Genomic DNA, 20,198 nt, shown 5'->3' on the forward strand with positions numbered 1-20,198 from the left:
ACCCGGCTTATTTTTGTATTTTTAGTAGAGATAGGGTTTCACCATGTTGGGCACGCTGGTTTCGAACTCCTGATCTCAGGTGATCCGCCTGCCTTGGCCTCCCAAAGTGCTGGGATTACAGGTGTGAACCACTGCATCTGGCCTGTTTTTTTAATTTTTTGAGACAGAATCTTGCTCTGCCGTCTAGGCCGGAGTGCAGTGGTGCGACCTCAGCTCACTGCAACCTCCGCCTCCTGTTTCAAGTGATTCTCCTGCCTCAGCCTCCTGAGTATCTGGAATTATAGGCATGAGCCAAGATATATTTATATTTAGAAAAATATTTGCCACCTAAAAGCCACTCACTTTTAGAAACACTGGTTTGAAGTATCCCAAAGTTGAATGATTTTACAAACAAAGATGAGAGGCTCAGGTATCGACATGGCACAAACTCTCTTGTCAGGAGTACATGTAGCTGATGCTACCTTTCTTTCTTTGGTGACTCTCTTCTCTTTTTCTGTTCCCTTCAGCTTTAAATTATTCCAGCATCCCTTCCCACCATCATGTTTTCCTCTCCTTCAACCCCTTATCTGAAACACTCCACGGAGACCTTTGTTTTCCAACAAATTCTCCCAGGGAGAATAAATAGTCAGTTTTACAAAAGCATGGTTTCACTGTGAGAAAAAGATTCCTATGTCCCCAGGTCCTACCTAACTTCACATTCCTCCATGAAACTGCATATTAATTTTATGAGGACATCAAAATATTGGAGGCATGAGATTGTACTCTAAAAGTATAATTAAGACTAACCTAGTAACTGAAATGATGACTTGAGGCACAGTTTTCATTAAACAATGAAAGGAAATACACCTGTTAACATTAAAAAAATTTTAAGACTATATTTTATGACTGGGTGATCTAATTTGAATATATGTCCCTGCCAAATCTCAATTGAATTGTAATCCCCAGTGTTGGAGGTGGGGCCTGGTGGGAGCTGTTTGGGTCATGGGTATGAATCCCTGATGGCTTGGCGCTGTCCTCATGATAGTGAGAGAGTTCTAATGAGTTCCTTCCCCTCCTCCTAACACACATACATTGTCTCTTTTGCTCCTGCTTTTGCCACGTGACATACCTGCTCCTGCTTTGCCTTTTTCCTTGAGTAAAAGTTCCCTGAGGCCTTTGCAGAAGACGAGCAGATGTGGTGTCATGCTTGTACAGCCTGAAGAACTGTGAGCCAATTAAACCTCTATTCTTTATACATTATTCAGTCTTAAGTATTTCTTTATAGCAATGCAAGAATGGTCTAATACAGAAAGTTGGTACCAAGGAATCAGGCATTGCTGTAAAGATACCTGAAAATGTGAATGTGACTTTGGAACTGGGTAACAGGTAGAGGTTTAGAAGAGTTTGGAGGGCTCTGAAAAAGATGAAAAGATGAAATACAGTCTGGAATTTCTTAGATACTGATTAAATGATTGTAACCAAAATGTTGATAGTGATAGGGATAGTGAAGTCCAGGCTGATGAGGTCTCAGATGAAAATGAGGAACTTACTGGGAACTAGAGCAAAGGTCACCTGTGTTATGTCTTAGAAAAGAACTTGGTTGCAATCTACTCCTGCCTTTGGGATCTGTGGAAGTTTGAACTTTACAGTGATCTGGTCAAAGAAATTTCTAAGCAATAAAGCATTCAAGATATGGCATGGCTGCTTAAAATAGCACACAAGTAGATGTGGGAGCAAAGAAATGACAGAAAGTTGGAACTTATATTTAAACAGGAGGAAGAGCATAAAAGTTTGAAAAATTTGCAACCTGCTCAGGTGGTAAAGAAAGAAAAAGCTTTTTTAGGAGATGAATTCAAGGAAACTGTGGAACAATCACTTTTTAGAGAGATTTGCACAACTAAAAAGTAGCCATGTGCCAACAGCCAAGACAATGGGGAAAAGACCTCAAAGGCATTTCAGAGATCTCAGAGGCAGCCCCTCCCATCACAGGACCAGAGACCTAGGAGGATTGAATAGTTTCATGGCCAAACACAGGGACACTTCCCCCAAACTACCCCTGCACCCCTACCAACCCTCCTCCCACACCTCCCCCCAGGTTCACACTGCTCTGCACAGCCTTGGGACAATGCTCCCTACATCCTGGCCACTCTGGCTCCAGCCTCAGTTCAAAGGGCCCCTGATACAGCTCAGGCTCCTGTTTCAGAGGGTACAAGCCATAAGCTTTGGTGGTTTCCATGTAATGTTAAGCCTGTGGGCATGCAGAGTGCAACAGTAAAGGAGGCTTGGCAGCCTCCACCTAGATTTCAGAGGATATATGAGAAAACCTGGGCACCCAAACAAAAGCTTGTTGCAGGGTTAGAGTCCTCATAGAGAACCTCTACTAGGGCAGTGCAGAAGGGAAATGTGTAATTGGAAGCCCCACACAGAGTCCCTAGTGGGGCACTGCCTAGTTGAGTTGTGGGAAGGACGCCATCATCCTCTAGACACCAAAATCATAGATCCATTAGCAGTTTGCCCTCTGTGCTTGGAAAAGCTGCAGGCACTCAACAACCTATGAGAGTATTTGTGGGGGCTGAACTCTGTAAAGCTGCAGGGCAGAGGTGTTCAAGCCCTTGGAGCCTATCTCTTGTACCAGTGTGCCCTGGATGTGGGACGTGAAGTCAAAGGGTATTATTTTGGAGCTTTAAGATTAAATGACTGCCCTGCTGGGTTACAAAATTGCAGGGGGCCTGTAGCCCCTTTCTTTTGACTGATTTCTCTTTTTTGGAATGAGAATGTTCACCTAATGCATATGCCCCCATTTTATCTTGGAAGTAAATAACTTGTTTTGATTTTGCAGGCTCATACGTGGAAGGAACTCATTTCCAGATGAGACTTTGGACTGGGTACTTGAGATTTTTAACTGAGTAGATGCTAGAATGAGTTAAGACTTTGAGGGACTGTTGGAAAGGCATGATTGTATTTTGCAATGTGAGAAGGACATGAGATTAGGGGAAACAGGGAAAGAATAATATAGTTTGAATGTCCCCATCAAATCTCATGTTCAACAGTACTCCCCTGTGGTGAAGGTGGGGCCTGGTAGGAGGTGGTTAGGTCATGTGGGCAGATCCCTCATGGCTTGGTAGTGTCCTCATGATAGTGAGTAAGTTCTCATGACATCTGGTTGTTTAAATGTATGGTGCCTCCTCCCCAACTCTCTCTCTCTTGCTCCTGCTTTTGCCATGTGATGTGCTTGTTCTCACTTCATCTTCCACCATGAGTAAAAGCTCCCTGAGGCCTCCCTGGAAGCCAGGCAGATGCTGGTGCCAAGCTTGTTGCAGATGCAAGTTGCAGAACCGTAAGTCAATTAAACCTCTTTTATAAATTGCCTAGCCTCAGGTATTTCTTTCTAGCAATGCAAGAATAGTCTAATACACTGGGCAACTGCTCAGCCTCCCATTTCATTTAATTTGAGCATAGAAAACTATGGCTGGATTTAGAAATCCAGGTACAAATGCATAAAAAGAGTATCATTTATTCCCTGTGTTTTTTTTTAATTCAGTTAAAAAATGGTTATGTGATAAAAAACAAATTTTTGTTTTGATTTTATTTTTAAAATGACTATTCAACTCAAAAGACATGTCAAAGCGAGCAGTTTTAAAGTATTTTCAATGTACTTAATACTTTTAAACTTAACATTTACTTCCTGCTTAGCAGGTTCACTGACACTTTGATGATTTGATGCATAATACAGAAAGTTTCAGTAGTATACAAGGATCTTATTTTATGTAAGACCTAAATAAAATATTCTGCTCATGAAAAAAATTGTGATTCAATCAAAAGACAACTAACTCCACCCACTCTGGTCTTATGTTTCCCCATTTGTAAAAGGAGTGGGTCCAATGAGAGGGTCTTCAAACCCCCTTCTAACTCTAAAAATTTATAATTCTGAGATCCTGCATTGCCCGAAGATATAAAATGCTTTCTCTTAGTGTCGATCAGATAACTAAAGAAGCAAACACAAGTTAAAATATTAGAAAAATTACATACTTCTGAGTTTATTAACCAAACACACTAAATATTTGTGTATTCACAATTTCCATATCTTAAAATTATCTAAAAGTCCAACAACAAGCCTGGTTAAGTGTAATTTTTATATTTGTAATTAAAAACAAAACTACTACTCAATGTTATCATGTACCAAAATTGCATGTCAGGAACAAAACATTAGTGAGTTAAATTGTAAGCACTGCATGTGTCTTATTTCAGTGTTTGATTCTAGTCTGAGACAGAGACACACATGGCTCCATATCTCTTTAAAATTAAAAAAAAATTGCAAGTATGTCTTTTTCTGATTTGATGTAAGGTTTTAATGTTGATATGCTATTTTATATGCTCCTTAAACTAAAAAAAAAAAAAGCTGTTCTAGATAAAAATTGAACTATATATCTAAGAAGTTTACCCTGAACAAAGGCTAAGAGAGGAAAAAAACTTCATTATTTTAGCTGAAAAATGGCAGATTAGTCATTGAGTTCTAACCAAGACTGAAACGCAGCATAAGTTTGGGGTGGTATAAGGTGGGTAGGTAGGGCATTGAGGAGCTCTATAAGAGACCCTTATGGCCCAGCTGTGTTCTCAAACATTTTTACTTTTGAGATTATTTCTAAAAGAGATGAAATATTCTGTTACTCTATTTATTTTGTGTTATAAGCACTAATTAATAAACATCATTTGAAATACACTAACATTTAGGAAATCTGATTTTATCATTTATTTTTTGTTTATGTATTCAGAAGCTTTGAGAAATGTAGCTGACTTGACTGTGGCTTTATTATTGGTTTCTGGAGCTGCTTATTGGGTACCAATAGAATCTAAGTTACATGAAATCTGGTATATTTATCTGTTTCACTCATTGCTGTGTCCCCAGTGACAAGAACAGTCCCTGGTACACAGCAGACACTCAAACAAAATTTGGTTAATAAATAAGGGAAATTAATATAGTTGTGATTTCTGTTCGTGAAATGTCCATTCTTGAGTGAGAGAGAGGACTGAGGGGAAGCCTGCAGGAATTGATTGACAGATAATGTAATATTTCAGTCTTTCTATGGGAAAGCCTTCAAACTGTGTTCTGATCCATTCTTTTTTTTTTTTTTTTTTTTTTTTTGAGACGGAGTTTCGCTCTTGTTACCCAGGCTGGAGTGCAATGGCGCGATCTCGGCTCACCACAACCTCCGCCTCCTGGGTTCAGGCAATTCTCCTGCCTCAGCCTCCTGAGTAGCTGGGATTACAGGCACGCGCCACCATGCTCAGCTAATTTTTTGTATTTTTAGTAGAGACGGGGTTTCACCATGTTGACCAGGATGGTCTCGATCTCTTGACCTCATGATCCACACGCCTCGGCCTCCCAAAGTGCTGGGATTACAGGCGTGAGCCACCGCGCCTGGCCCTGATCCATTCTTGTTTAACAAGAAAAAGTGAATAAGCAAATACCAATTAAAGCAGGCAGCAATAATAGATAATACAAACGAGGATGCAATTTTTAGTTACCTCTCAAACTCTCTCTCTCTCTCTCTATCTCTGTCTCTGTCTCTCTCTCCAGGCTGTTTATACCGGCAGAAGAGAACGGAAAGATGGGATGGATGGATGGATGGATGGATGGATGGATGGATGGAAGGATGGATGAACAAACAAATAAATAAGATTGGGAAAGGCTGACTGCTTTATCTCCCCTTTAGAAACTTGAGAATTATAGCAATAATAGCTAATACAGGCCATACAAGGTACTTATCTTGTGTTAGGATCTATTCTAAGGGCTATCAATGCTATATATATATCAATGTAAGTAATTCTCACAACCACCCTGAGACATATGCCCTATTTCTGGCTCCATTTTGCAGATGAGGAAATTGAGGTGCAGATATTTTAAGTGACTTGCCTAAGATCACACATTTAGTCAGTGGTGGAGTCAAAAGTTAAATCACAGTGGGGTCTTCAGAGTCCACACTCCTAACCACTTTGGTATAATGCCTCTAAGAATCAGCAAAGAAATATCTTTAGCTCTGTTTAACCCACTGTTCCCAAAATTATTTGATCACAATGTACCAATCAATATCTCTAGAACATAATTTGGCAAACACAGAAGCACAATATTTCTTCGGTTCCTTATAAGTCCAAATGTCTTACCTTGTAAATAGGGCAATGAGTTATAATTAGAAATGTTCACCTAATTTTAGGAAAGAGTTAGCATAAGTTGAGTTTGAATTCTCAGCTTCCACATGCCATATAACTTACCTATGAAACAAGAGGAGGCAAGATACTCTTTGCCATTTCTTAAAAATGAAATAACTTATTTGATTGATAGTCATGAGTTTCAAAACAAACAAAACTATGTAAAAAAGTACGTAGCTGGCAAAACAGCATGACAAATGATACCATGAAGTACATGAGGAAAGAATGCAAAGAAATGTTCCATTCTCCAAAGTAACTGAAACCTAGGCTTTATCATTCACTCATGAACCATTCTAGCTGAGAGATTCTTCTCACAGCCACCAGCAGGCCCTGAGTGAACTCCAGTGCGAAGACTAACATAGAACACTGCTATGTTGTGCATGCCTGCATAGGCTCTCAAGAAGGGGAAATGGGTTTGGCTAGGTAAGGATATATTTCTTAGGGGAATAGGAAAGACAAGCTTGCCCCTCTGAGAGGCACACAATCCAGGTCTGCCATACAGAAGACGGAGCTCTGAGCATCTTTATTTTAGCTGCACTGTGAATTCCTGCTCCCATCCACCCATATCAAGTTTAAGGTGGGGAAGGGTGTCAGGTGGGAATGACAGAAGAGCAAGACACACAGGTAGAAAAAGAAGCTGCCAAGTCACTCCATTCTCACCCCCTGTCACCTGGGGTGGACATCAATGGCAGCTTTGTCTTAAACAAAAGCTTTGGTCAAGCAAAGGCCTTTTGCAATACACCAACAGCTTTGGTTTAGTTTTACCACTAATCAGTGCTGAATGGACCATGGATTCAATACACTCTCAAAAGGAAAGGGCTTGGTAAGCTGAGGCTGCTTGGGTTTTCTTTGGAACTTTTTTATTAAAATTCTGATTATTGCTGGGTCTACAAATCAGATAGTTACAGAATCCAGAATGTAAGGCCATGCTTTATAATACATAGCATGTGAACTATCTTGCAAACCATGCTCTTTTAAATAATGAGCAGAGGAAAACTGGCTTTTAATTATCTTACTACTAAGCTCTAAAGTTTATTTTACTAAATATAACTTTTAATGCCATTAATTAACATAACTTTTGAACAAAGGAAATATCCTATGTTGATGACTGTAAAGAATCACACGCATATCCATTCTTATAGTCTTCCAAAGTTAAAGGTACAATATGAGATACATCATTGAAATACATAATGGAATCCTTGAGTGGTTCAATGGATGGCTTGAATTAATAAAAACATAGGGAAATTATTCTTTAAAACCATGAATTCACAACTACAAAGCCTATTTTTGCTTTGCTATTATTAATACAATAAGAGGTTTGGCTTTGACCCTGAAATCATAAACGTGGAAAGCATTAACAGTATTATATTGACATGTCTGAGCCTCTCTTTTTCTGTATTAAACTGAGGCTTCTGATAAGTTAGAAGGAGTCCCTATGGCACCAAATAAAACTAAACAATTTATACAGCCTAAGATCAAGGAGGTCTAGTGAACCAAAAGACCCCAGCTCCCTGATAAAAGGAAGTCTATTTGAAACCACTGGCAATTATTAACATTTTAAAACTATAATTTAGGAAATCATTCTGGTTAAAAATAAATACTAACCTTTTGGAAAATCTAACCTTTATGACAACCTGTATAACAGGGTTTTCAAAAACATTTCAGATTCATGTTGATAAAAATGAATTCACATTACTAACCTAGTTTTTTTCCTTCAGCCATGATACATTTAAACTAAGGATAAATTAGAAGGCTGCAATTGTCTTTAATGTAATAGCATATCTATTATAATAAATAGTCTTTCGAAATGTTATACTTTTTCCCCAGAAGTATTTAATTCTTAAGATTGGGTTTTGGTAATAAAATAAGATCGGATTTTTATCTGGCAGATCAACACTTAATCTCCTCTGGGGTAACAGAGCAGCAGTTTGTTATAATCTGTGAGTTCTTCAGAGCTACTCTGTACATCCCTACCAGCGACACTGCTTGTGGTGTCACAGATTACAGTGGAAGACATATGCTGCCTTTCTCTTGCTTTCAATCTAAATAGACCAGTAGCCATGAGCCATGCTTGAGACAGAACATATTCCAGAGATAAGCATATAACAAAGTAGAGTATCTAGGAAGCAACTGTCACTGGTGGTGATACTCCAAGTAAGTATTCAAGACTAGCTTTCCCCAAGTGGAATAATAGGCCTTTCACAGCCTGGAAAAAACATGGATGAATCTGAGTGCCTGAAATATTGTTGAATATAGCTTGGTGGTTCTTTGGAGATCATGTTTTCTTAGACTTTCTACTGAAATTACCACTTTGGTAAAGCTTGCAGGATAAATCATATTTCCAAAAATAGTTTTTGTCAGAGAAATAAAGCAAAAAAAAAAATCACTGCAAATCTTAAGAGGACATTCCTTTTAAGCCTAGTTAAGTATAAGCAATTTAGAATATCTAAATGTTGTGATATTCACAAATTATTAAAATAGTCATCAATCCTGTTTAATCTTTAGCTACATTACAGAGGCAGTGCTCCATTAAGAAAAGGAAAATACTGAATCCAGTTTTTAGCTGAAAATGTCAGTAAATGTTGCTTTCTTAACAACTAAGGTGAGCTGTCTCCTCAAAACAACAACAAAAGGCAGTTTAAATTGATCTTCAAACTCTCAAAAATGATGTTTTCATCTCAGATATATGTATAGTTACAATAATTAATATGTTCTATTGATTTGCTTGACAACTGTTAATGTACTCCATGTTACCAGGAAAATCTGAGTCCTTTTGAAACTCCCTAAATGGAACTATTCCTGAATATCATGAGGTGTAGTTGATGTCAATTTTTGGTGTCCTTTAGAGTAGCTTAGTATTCCCAAAAGGCTGTTTCTCAATTTGGTTTTGGCTTAAAAAATTGGTGTTTAACTAAGGAAAACCTTAACCTTAAGGTTGAGTTGTGGCAACACAGAATGAAATGGGATTTTTGTCTTCCAGATAAATAGTCATTAAGTTCGGCTCACAAATCTCTTTAGTCTGTATAGAAGTATAGCAAATGTTAATAATTATTTTTAAGAGGGCTTTGAATAATGTTTGGTCTCATTAATTAAACACTTTCAAATATTTAAACTTTGTTTATTAATTTAATATTCTATCTTCATTTTTAAGTACTTCAATTATCTGAATTATGGAAACTGCACCAGATACTTAAGAGACTGTTTTATATCTTGCACATTAAACTTAAAGAAGTTCTCTTAAATGGTCCAATATTGTATATGACTTCAGTAAAATTTCAATTTAAAATCTTAAGTCTAAATAAGATGACCAACCATCACTAACTGAGCAGGTGTCCGGGATACAGAGCTTTTCTATTTTAAAGTGAAGACAATTCTGAGCAAATCAGGACAAATTGGTCACCCTAAGTCAAAATCACACAATTACAAATTTTCAACTGAAGTTGTAAGACTGTCATTCCAATAAGACAAATTAGTAAAATAAGAAATATGAACAGCTTTCTTCTTAACATCCAAATATTATTACTTCCATTTTAATTATTGCAATCCTTCCTATACTTAATTCTAAATCTCCCCAGAGCTAAAAGATTCTTACCCATTAAAGGAAACCTGTTACCATGCCACGCCATTTAGGTCACATGTGCATAGAGATATTGGCCTATATAGGGACTAGATTATTGTTAAAGATCCTGATTTTCACTGAACTTTGTTTCATGGTTGAAATGTCATGGCCTTCAAAATATGAAGGTGAGCTCAAGATCACTAATCATTAGGGAAACGCGAGTCAAAACCACAATGAGATATCACTTCATACCTATTAGAAGGGCTACTATTAAAAAAACAGAAAATAAACGTTGGCAAGAATGTAGAGAAACTGGAACCCTTATGAACTGTTGGTGGGAATGCAAAACAATGCAGCTGCTATGAAAAATAGGATAGCAGTCCCTCAGAAAATATAATTACGATATGATCCAGTAATTCCACTTCTGGGAATATACCCAAAAGAATGGAATTAGCTGGGTGTGGTGTCACATGTGTGAAGTCCTAGTTACTCAGGAGGCTGAGGGGGGGATTGCTTGAACCCAAGAGTTTGAGGCTGCAGTGTGCTAGGACTGCACCCCTGTACCCCAACTTAGGAAACAGAGAGACCCTGTCTCTGAAGAAAAGAAGAAGAAGAAGGAGGAAGAAGAAGAAGAAGAGGAGGAGGAGGAGGAGGAGGAGGAAGAAGAAGAATCTTCAAGACAAATCTCCAAGAGATATTTGTACAGCCATGTTCACAGCAACATTGTTCACAATAGCCAAAAGGTAGAAGCAACTTATGTGTCTATGGATGGATGAATGGATATTCAAGCAAAATGTAGGATATACACACAATGGCCTTAAAAAGGAAGGATACATAATACAACATAGGTGTATTAACTTTATGCTAAGTGAAATAAGTCATTCACATAATAAGACATTATGCTACATGAAATTAGTCATTCACAAAAAAGACAAATACTGCGGTGTGAGTCTACTAATGTGGAATACCTAGAGTAGTCAAATTCATAGAGCCAGAAAGTAAAATAGTGGTTATCAGGGACTGGGGATGCAGAGAAATGTGGAGTATTTTTGTTTTTTTTGTTTGTTTGTTTTTTTAAATGGGTACAGAGTTTTAGAGTTGTAAGATGAAGAGTTCTGAAGAATGGCTGTACAATAGTGTGAGTGTACTTAACACTACTGAACACTACACATAAAAATGGTTAATATGGACCAGGCGCAGTGGCTCATGCCTGTAATTCCAGCACTTTGTGAGGCCGAGGCAGGCAGATCACCTGAAGTGAGGAATTCAAGACCAGCCCTGGCTAATATGGTAAAACCTCATCTCTACTAAAAACAAAAAAATTAGCCAGGTATGGTGGCATACAACTGTAATCCTAGCTCCTCAGACAGCTGAGGCAAGAGAATCTCTTGAACCCAGGAGGTGGAGGTTGCAGTGAGCTGAGATGGTGCCACTGCACTCCAGCCTGGGTGACAAAGTGAAACTCCATCTCAAAAAAAAAAAAAAGGGTTAATATGGTAAAACTTATGCGGCATGTAGTTTATCACAATTATAATACTTTTAAAAATTACATTAAGAATCAAAAAGTTTGGTAACAACAAGTATTGATGAGGATATGTAGAAATTGGTTGAGTAATTTCTTAAATGATTAGCTCTGAAGTCATCACATGACCTATCAATTCCACTACTAGGTATATATCCAAAAGAAACAAAAGCATATGTCCATGTAGAAACTTATACATGAATGTTTATAACAGTATTATTCAGAATATTCAAAAGATGGAAACAACTCAATTGCTTGTCAATAGGCACATGGATAAACAATATGTGGCACAGTCATTCAATGGAATATTATTTTGCTCTAAAAACTCACGAACAAACTTCTGGTTTCCGGTCTGGTGTGTAAGATGCTTGGAAGTCATCACATCATCCTAACAAGTAAAAAGTTCAACAAACTGAAGATCAACAACTCTGTTAGAGAAATGAAGTCACAGGGCTAACTGTTGCCCCCAAAATGAGAGAGAGAGAGACAAGTAGATATAGAGAACCATGACTTACTGGAGCAGAAATTCATGAGCAGAAACCTGTGCAGAAATTGGTATCGAGACAGGAAAACCTGAACTGCAATTGATGAATTGTTGGGGTTCAGTGTGGACAAGTATGTCAGTTACACATTCCGGGAGGCCTAGTTTTAAGGGGGTGCCTCACACTTCTGTGGGTTTTACCTCCAGGAACTCTACCCAGGTTCTAACAGTGGAGACAGAGGAAGAACCCCCTTCATGCTTCTGGCAGGAGGAGGAGAAAAGGTACTATTTTAGAGTATGTAGAGCACTCTGTTCTTCTGAAAAGAAAAGAATTGTTTTACCAGAGCCTAACCAACCTAGGTGTAGACAAATGCCTAGCTCCAGCCTGCTCTATGGCACCTACGGTGAGGGAAGTTTGGCAGGGTTACTGGGAAGCATTTGTGAAGTTCACAGCCCAGGGACCCAAGCTCACTAAAAGACCAGGGTTGAATCAAACATGGTACTACAGAATGCTTTCTCTCCCCTCCACACCTTAACATCACATTACCAAAGGCCTATCTGCTGCAGTTCCTTGTACCCAGTACATTATCTTTGGCTTTCAACAAAAAATTGCAAGGCATACTAAAAGGCAAAAAAAAACCCCCAGAAACCCAAAACATAGTTTGAAGAAATAGAGCAAACATCAAACCAGACTCAAATATGGCAAGAATGTCAGAATTGTCAGCCAAACCAGACTCAAATATGGCAAGAATGTCAGAATTGTCAGCCTGGAAATTTAAGTCAATTATGATTAATATGATAAGGGCTCTAATGGAAAAAGTAGACAATACGTAAGAACATATGGATAATGTAATCAGAGAGATGGAACTTCTAGGAAAGAATCAAAAAGAAATCATAGAGCTCAAAACATTGTAACAAAAGTGAAGAATACTTTTGATAAACTCATTAGTAGGCTGGACATGGCTAAGCAAAGAGTCTCTGAGCTTGAGTATGTGTCAATAGAAACTTCCAACATTGAAGAGCAAAGGGAAAGAAGACCGAAAAAAATGGAATAAAATATCAAAGGATGGTAGGAAAACTATCAGTGAAATGTGTGCATAATGGCAATTGCAGAAGGAGAAGAAAGGAAGGAAGTGAAGATATATTTGAAGCAATAATATCTGTGAATTTCCTTGAATTAATGTCAGACACCAAACCACAGATTTAGGGAGTTCCAAGCATACCAGGCAGAGCACATGCCAAAAAGAATACACATAGACATATCATATTGAAACTGCAGAAAATCAAAGATACATAAATCTTAAAAGAAGCTAGAAGAAAAATGAAGTATTGGTATGTGCTACAACATAGATGAACCTTGAAAATGCGCTTAGTGAAAGAAGTTAGTTACAAAAGACTACATATTACATGACTTCATTCATTTGAAGGTCTGGAGCAGGAAAGTTAAGAGCAACAGAAAGTAGATTAGTGGTGTCTTAGGGCTGGGGGGAGAAAGATGCAGAGATAGTGGGCTGGTAGCTGTAGGGTACAGAATTTCTTTTTGAGGTGAAAATGTTCTAAAACTGACTGTGGTGATGGTTGCACATATCTGTGAATATACTAACTACCACTACATTGTACATTTCAAATGGATGAATTATATGGTAAGAGAAATATATATCAAAAAGGCTATTTTTTTTAAAGTGAAAGTGGTTGGTCTCAGAGTTTACATTACTTAGTTCTTTGACTACTCACAGAAATTTGTAACTCTTACCCAGTTTGAACCCTTGCTTGAATTTTACATTGTTTTAACTTTTAGAATGTGTCAAATTCTAAAGACCTTTGGCTGTAATGAAGGCCTTAGATTTGGAAATGTATTTTCTATCTGACCTGATGAAATCTTGCATTCTTTCATCGTCTTAGGACCATCCAGCCCTTAGGGATATTTAAAATAGTTTCCAAAGAATTCTGGAGACCTCTACTAGCTTGTCATCACCATATACAAGACCATTCTACTGCCAATTGTGATATTGGTGAGACTATGACTATTCCTAGCATGCTTTTCTATGGCTGAGTAATTTATAAATAATAAAAGGTCTCTGAATCACCAATTTGCCAAATTTATAAAATTTACTAAAATTACTTGAAATTTGATGATTTTGACTAGCATAAAGTTTAATCACAGGGATGATGATTTATCAGAGATGTTTTTTATAGCTTAGTAGGAGAGTTAAATTTGTCAAAAGCTAGTGATCATAAAACTATTCAGTCTTATGAATATATTTAATATGCAAAAAAGGAACCAAAATTTTCAGCAATTCATAATAAATCAATACATAAATACAGGTAACTGCAGGATTTATGACTTTTTTACATAGGAATTTTGTAGTTCATACTGTTATAAACTGAACTGTGTCCCCTTCCAAATTCATATGTTGAAGCTCTAATCCCCAAGGTGACTATATTTGAAGATAGGGCCTTTAAGAAGGTAATTAAGGTTAAATGAGCTCAAAAGGATGTGGCTCTAATCTACGAGAACTGGTGTCCTCACAAGAAGATGAAGACGCACCAGAAATGGTCACACAGAGAGGAAAGACCATGTAAGGGCAAAGAGAGAAAGCAGACCATCCACAAGCCTGCATGAGAGGCATCGCCGGGAACTAACCCTGCTGGCACCTTGAACTTGGATTTCCAGCCTCCAGGAACTATCAGAAAATAAACTGTTGTTTGATCCCCCTAGTCTGTGGTATTCTCTTACGGCATCCTAAGCAGACTAATACAGTACCAATTTTTCAAAATGATTCTGATGCCATTTTCTACTTCAACAGACTCTTCAGCATTTTTTAAGATTATTTTGCCAATTTCCCAAGTGGCATAGCAACTTCAACTTACTGTTTTTAATCAGTTAAAGGCCAGAATTTAATTTGCAATATAGTAGCTCCCGTATCTTTCTAGTGATTTTACGTTTGTGTCTTTACTCCTCTTATTGCATTCTTCAGGGATTTGCAACCATTTTTCTTGCATAATTCTTTATTTACGGCGAATGTATTTCAAATTTGAAATTCTATTTACAGTACGTATGGTAATCCCTTCTCAGAATCTTCACTGTTGCATGTACACCATGCTATCAAGAGGACATAGCCCCTGTTAGAAAGAAAGATTTCAGCAAATTGTGTGGCTGAACTGTTCAATAGTTTATCAAAGTGTTGGTTTTAGTTCAGCTTTCATTTTGCTGTATTCTTTTCACTCTAGCTATTTGTAGTGGACTTGTCAGTTTAGTTAAGTGTTAAGTTCATTTGCATTTAATATTTGAGACATTGAGCACTTCTCAAATGTATAAAATATGTACAAAATGTTCATATTGTATTGGGTTGATTAATTGGTAAATTAACAAAAGTGCAGAAGGCTGGACTAAAAATATGTTAGAAAAAAAAACCCATCCCATCATAAGAAATTCATAAGACAATCATAAGACATTCAATACAATTACATTTGTAGTTGAAAACATACACTTTCAGGCCAGGTGCGGTGGTTCACACCTGTAATTCCAGCACTTTGGGAAGCCAAGGCGGGTGGATCATGAGGTCAGGAGTTCAAGACCAGCCTGGCTAAGATGGTGAAACCCCATCTCTATTAAAAATACAAAAATTAGTCGGGCGTGTGGTGGTGGTGGGCACCTGTAATCCCAGCTATTCAGAAGGCTGAGGCAGAGAATTGCCTGAACCCGGGAGGCAGAGATTGCAGTGAGCCGAGATTGCACCACTGCACTACAGCCTGGGCAACAGAGAGACTCCATCTCAAAAAAGAAAACACATACTTTAAATTTTTGGTTTCCCAAAGTCAGAGTATGATAAAACCTGTGATAATCTAGCTTGGCTAACCACTGGGCTGCAGAAAACTAGAGCTAAATGAAAGCTTTGAGAAAAAAGTCCCTAAGAGTGTTACAACTATCTTATGCATCATGGTTACTAAACATATTAGACAACATTAATGGAAGCCATTTGATTTTCAGCAAATTACATATTCAGCAAATGGGTTTTCCAGAAAGCTGATTTTCTCCTCTCCCTTTTTGAATATATGTGTGCCACAAAAATGCATCCATACAGAAGTTTAAGCAGTAAGGTAAATGTATTCAGGAATTGTGAGTGTTTTGCAATGTGTTCTCTCCATAATTGAAACAGAGGAAACAACCTCTCTATCAACTAAGATGATACATCTTCCATCTGAGGAGACAACTATCAAGTTTGCAAAGTTTTTAAACTTAACTGAGGTTACTAGTGACAAATTTAATCTTATTGGAAACTTTTTTGGTGTCCTATCCTAACTAGAAAGATGGCTTTATTCAGCTGGACATTTTAAAGCACTTAGGAAAACAGCCACTTGACATTTAACATTTCCCCTTTTGAAAACAAATTTATCTTTATAAGAGTTTGAAGTGATAAATACACTGAATGTAAATGAATACTTCACATGGTTATCCACCCTGCACCATTCATGTGTAATAAATAGATGTTTTAAATATTTGCTCCGAAAGGTCTCTTCTTGAACTTAAGCATAAGTTATCTAAACAGTTGAAAAAAGATTTATAGTTATGAAGAGGCCTATATGTCAAGGAAAGTTTTATGATATGTTCTATAATAAATTAGCAATAAATGGATACAGGTGACTGTGGAATTTATGACCTCTAATGCTTTAATACTACACAAAAGAAAAACTAATTATTAAGGTCCTAAAGGGTAATAAAAGAATACCATCTACAAATTGTCAAATTAAGCCATTAGTGCTAGGTATTTGAGGTAGGTGCTTTTTATTGTGGTTCAGCCAGAGAGGTAGAGGCAAATAAATGCAAGAAAACTCAATGCTGTCAAGTAGTAGAAAAGCAACAACAGTCAGGCTTTCCAGTTGAAACTGAAGGATTCCTTCTACATTTTTTTTCTGCTGCTTAAAAATAATCATTCCTTCAGCACTTTAGTGAAGTGCTATTTTTACTGCAAAAAATAATAATTTTATTAGATTCTCACATAGCATTTGAGTATTTTCCCCCAAGTGCCCATGAAGATGCTTGACTACAAGAAGTCCCAGCAAAAGTTATCTGACAAAAAAAAAATCAAATTTAAGTTACTTGCAGGTTTTAGAACTGTCCTTTCCACAAGAAAATGCAATTAAAGCACTAGTTGTAGTGAGGCATCTCCACTTTCATCTTTAGTTTTTCATAAGAAAAAAAAAAAGAGCTCGCCCGTTTATTCCTAATTTGAACCTCACCAGGAGGTAGATGAGTTTATTTCCTAGAGGGAAGAGGCTATTGTGAAAGTCAGCCTCTAAAGTGATCTTCCAGTTTCCAGTCTTTTACCCTTCTAATCCATTCTCCACACTAACTCCAGAATGGTCTTTATTTTTAGGGGGAAAAATGTGATTATATCACATCCCTACTTAAAATCTTCTGATGGTCTCCAACTGCTTAGCCCCAACTCCTTAGCAAAGCGTTTGATGCCCTTTGTGATCCAGGCCCCACCTATCGCTCCAGCCACACTCCCTCCTGTAACCCTCTGTTCTGATGCAGGAGACCACTGGCCATGCTTGCCGGGGCGCTCCTGACTCCAGGAGTTTACAGTCTTTGCTTCCGCTGCTTAAACATCCTTTCTCCTGATTCTCCCTTTTCTTTCAAGGACCAGCTCAGACGTCACTTCACGTGTAAAAATTGTCCTGTCACACATGCACACGAATGTTCACTGCAGCACTGTTTACAATAGCAAAGACTTGGAACCAACCCAAATGCCCATCGATGATAGACTGGATAGGAAAAATGTTGCACATATATACCATGGAATACTATGCAGCCATAAAAAACAATGAGTTCGTGTCCTTTGTAGGGACATGGATGAACCTGGAAACCATCATTCTCAGCAAAGTGACACAAGAACAGAAAATCAAACACCGCATGTTCTCACTCATAGGTGGATGCTGAACAATGAGAACACATGGACACAGGGAGGGGAGCATCACACACTGGGGTCTGTTGGGGGGAAATAGGGTAGGGACAGCGAGGGGTGGCGAGTTGGGGAGAGATAGCAAGGGGAGAAATGCCAGATATAGGTGATGAGGAGGAAGGCAGCAAATCACACTGTCATGTGTGTACTTATGCAACAATCTTGCACGTTCTTCACATGTACCCCAAAACCTAAAATGCAATAAAAAAAAATCGTCCTGTCGGAATCAGTTGCTTTCTCGATGTTTCTGTGGCATTGCATCCCTTTCCCTGCTTGTGATTCATTATGTAGGTGTCTGCCTTGTTACTCAACTGAAAATCGTGGATGGCAGGGACATCATCTCCCATCTTTTCTTTCCTAGCCTCTAAGTTTATAGGGACATAATAGTGCCCAGTAAAGATTTATGGGATAAAAAAGCTGAGGAAAGGGTATCAAAAGGGGGACAGATGATGGTAGATGGACTGTAGGCTTGAGAGATGGATTGGTAAAGCTTTCTTCCTCTTAGGTAGCCAGACAGTCAGCATCATCACTAGAATCTTCATGTTACAGTGGCTCTCTGTGGCTCAAGGCCTGCCTTCCAACTCTCAGAAAATCCCATCCATCACCTATGATCACTCTGTTCAAATAAAATAAATTATTTAAAATGTACACTGTAAAGAGGTACCTCAGCAGGTTTCTCTGTAGTGATGGAACAGCTGTATATCAATTAGTGATGATGGCTACCTGAATCTGTCCACCTGGTTCTCTTTCCCGCCCACTACTACTAGTCACATGCAAAAGACAGGAAGCTTTCCAACAGTTGGATATGCAACAAGCAGATCTAATCCATGGTGGTTTAAGAGGATAACTGTATCAAGTGGAGAGTTAAACTAGCTGAGTAATTTTTAAAACATATAGTCTCTGCTAGCACAATATGACAATTTTTAGCTGTCTGCTGCAAAATGAGAAAAGAGGATAACAAGATACACTAGTCATTTTAAAGCTGATCTGTCAAGAAAGGATCAATCTTTTATCCTGACATTATGTCCTCTGAATTTTGTTTGTGCATGTTGAACCATTTATAAATGCTATTTTTGTTTTGCACTGCATTTGATGAAACAATGATGATAGTAAATGATTGTCTAAACTTACTTAGCAAAATTTAAAACTGGCAATTCTAAGTCACCCTCCCCATTTTTTCCTTATAATTCCACCAATTTCTGAAATCCAAAATCCATATTAAAGCATATTAACTACGCTTTAAAAATTCTTAAAATTTTTCATTCACTTAGTCATCTATCTGGAGCCTATTATTTGCAAAGTACAGTCCTCAGTATTATGGGATTCTGCCTTCTAATAATAGAATATAAGACAGGTGCAGAAATAAGAAGCAAAGTAAAAAGTGAAAAGTCCTGTGTGAAGTTTGGAAAATGAGCTGGAAATTTATTCAGATACCTGCAAACATGGGTAAAGCTGGAAACGGTGAGGACCAAGATATCAAGTGGCAAGGAAGTCACTGGTTAGACCTTTCTATAGAAAAGAACCCTCATATCAAAACTGACAAGAATAAAGGCTGGGAAAAGGCAATGATTATTAAGCTTGAAATAAACATGCACTATACTCAAGCAACTGTAAAGGGACACAGCCAGGAACCAGAACACATGTCTCAGGGGAGTGTGCACAGCATGAAGGAAATATAGTCATTAATCTTTGAGCAGTTTAGCAATCAAACGTTTTTCCATGCTAAATTTGAAAAACTACTGAGTCTGACCAAATAATTATTTGATACTGCATTTTTTTTATACTTTTTTTTTTTATTGCATTTTAGGTTTGGGGGTACATGTGAAAAACATGCAAGGTTGTTGCATAGGTGCATACGTGGCAGTATGATTTGCTGCCTCCCTCCCCTTCACCTATATCTGGCATTTCTCCCCATGCTATCCCTCCCCAACTCCCCACACCCCCGCTATCCCCCCTCCCCCCAACAGACCCCCGTGTATAGTGCTCCCCTCCCTGTGTCCATGTGTTCTCCTTGTTCAACACCCGCCTATGAGTGAGAACATGTGGTGTTTGATTTTGTGTTCTTGTGTCAGTTTGCTGAGAATGATGTTTTCCAGGTTCATCCATGTCCCGACGAAGGATGTGAACTCCTCGTTTTTAATGGCTGCATAATATTCCATGGAGTACATGTGCCACATTTTTCCTGTCCAGTCTATCATCGATGGGCATTTGGGCTGGTTCCAGGTCTTTGCTATTGTAAACTGTGCTGCAATGAACATTCGTGTGCATGTGTCCTTATAGTAGAACAATTTATAATCCTTTGGATATATGCCCAGTAATGGGATTGCTGGGTCAAATGGAATCTCTATTTCTAGGTCCTTGAGGAATCGCCACACTGTTTTCCACAGTGGTTGAACCAATTTACACTCCCACCAACAGTGTAAAAGTGTTCCTATTTCTCCACATCCTCTCCAGCATCTGTTTTCTCCAGATTTTTTAATGATT

The 20,198-nt window shown here is 38.1% G+C and overlaps 1 long non-coding RNA gene across 1 annotated transcript in view; it reads right to left on the reverse strand.

The window, feature by feature from the left end:
* LOC105714151 (uncharacterized) overlaps positions 1–20,198 on the reverse strand; it is a 53,271-nt gene that overhangs the window by 11,516 nt on the left and 21,557 nt on the right. The gene's annotated exons all lie outside the window — the stretch shown is intronic.

This window comes from Aotus nancymaae, unplaced genomic scaffold (assembly GCF_030222135.1).
Source record: "Aotus nancymaae isolate 86718 unplaced genomic scaffold, 86718_ANA_hifiasm-v0.15.2.pri h1tg000010l, whole genome shotgun sequence".
NCBI classification, from domain to species: domain Eukaryota; kingdom Metazoa; phylum Chordata; class Mammalia; order Primates; family Aotidae; genus Aotus; species Aotus nancymaae.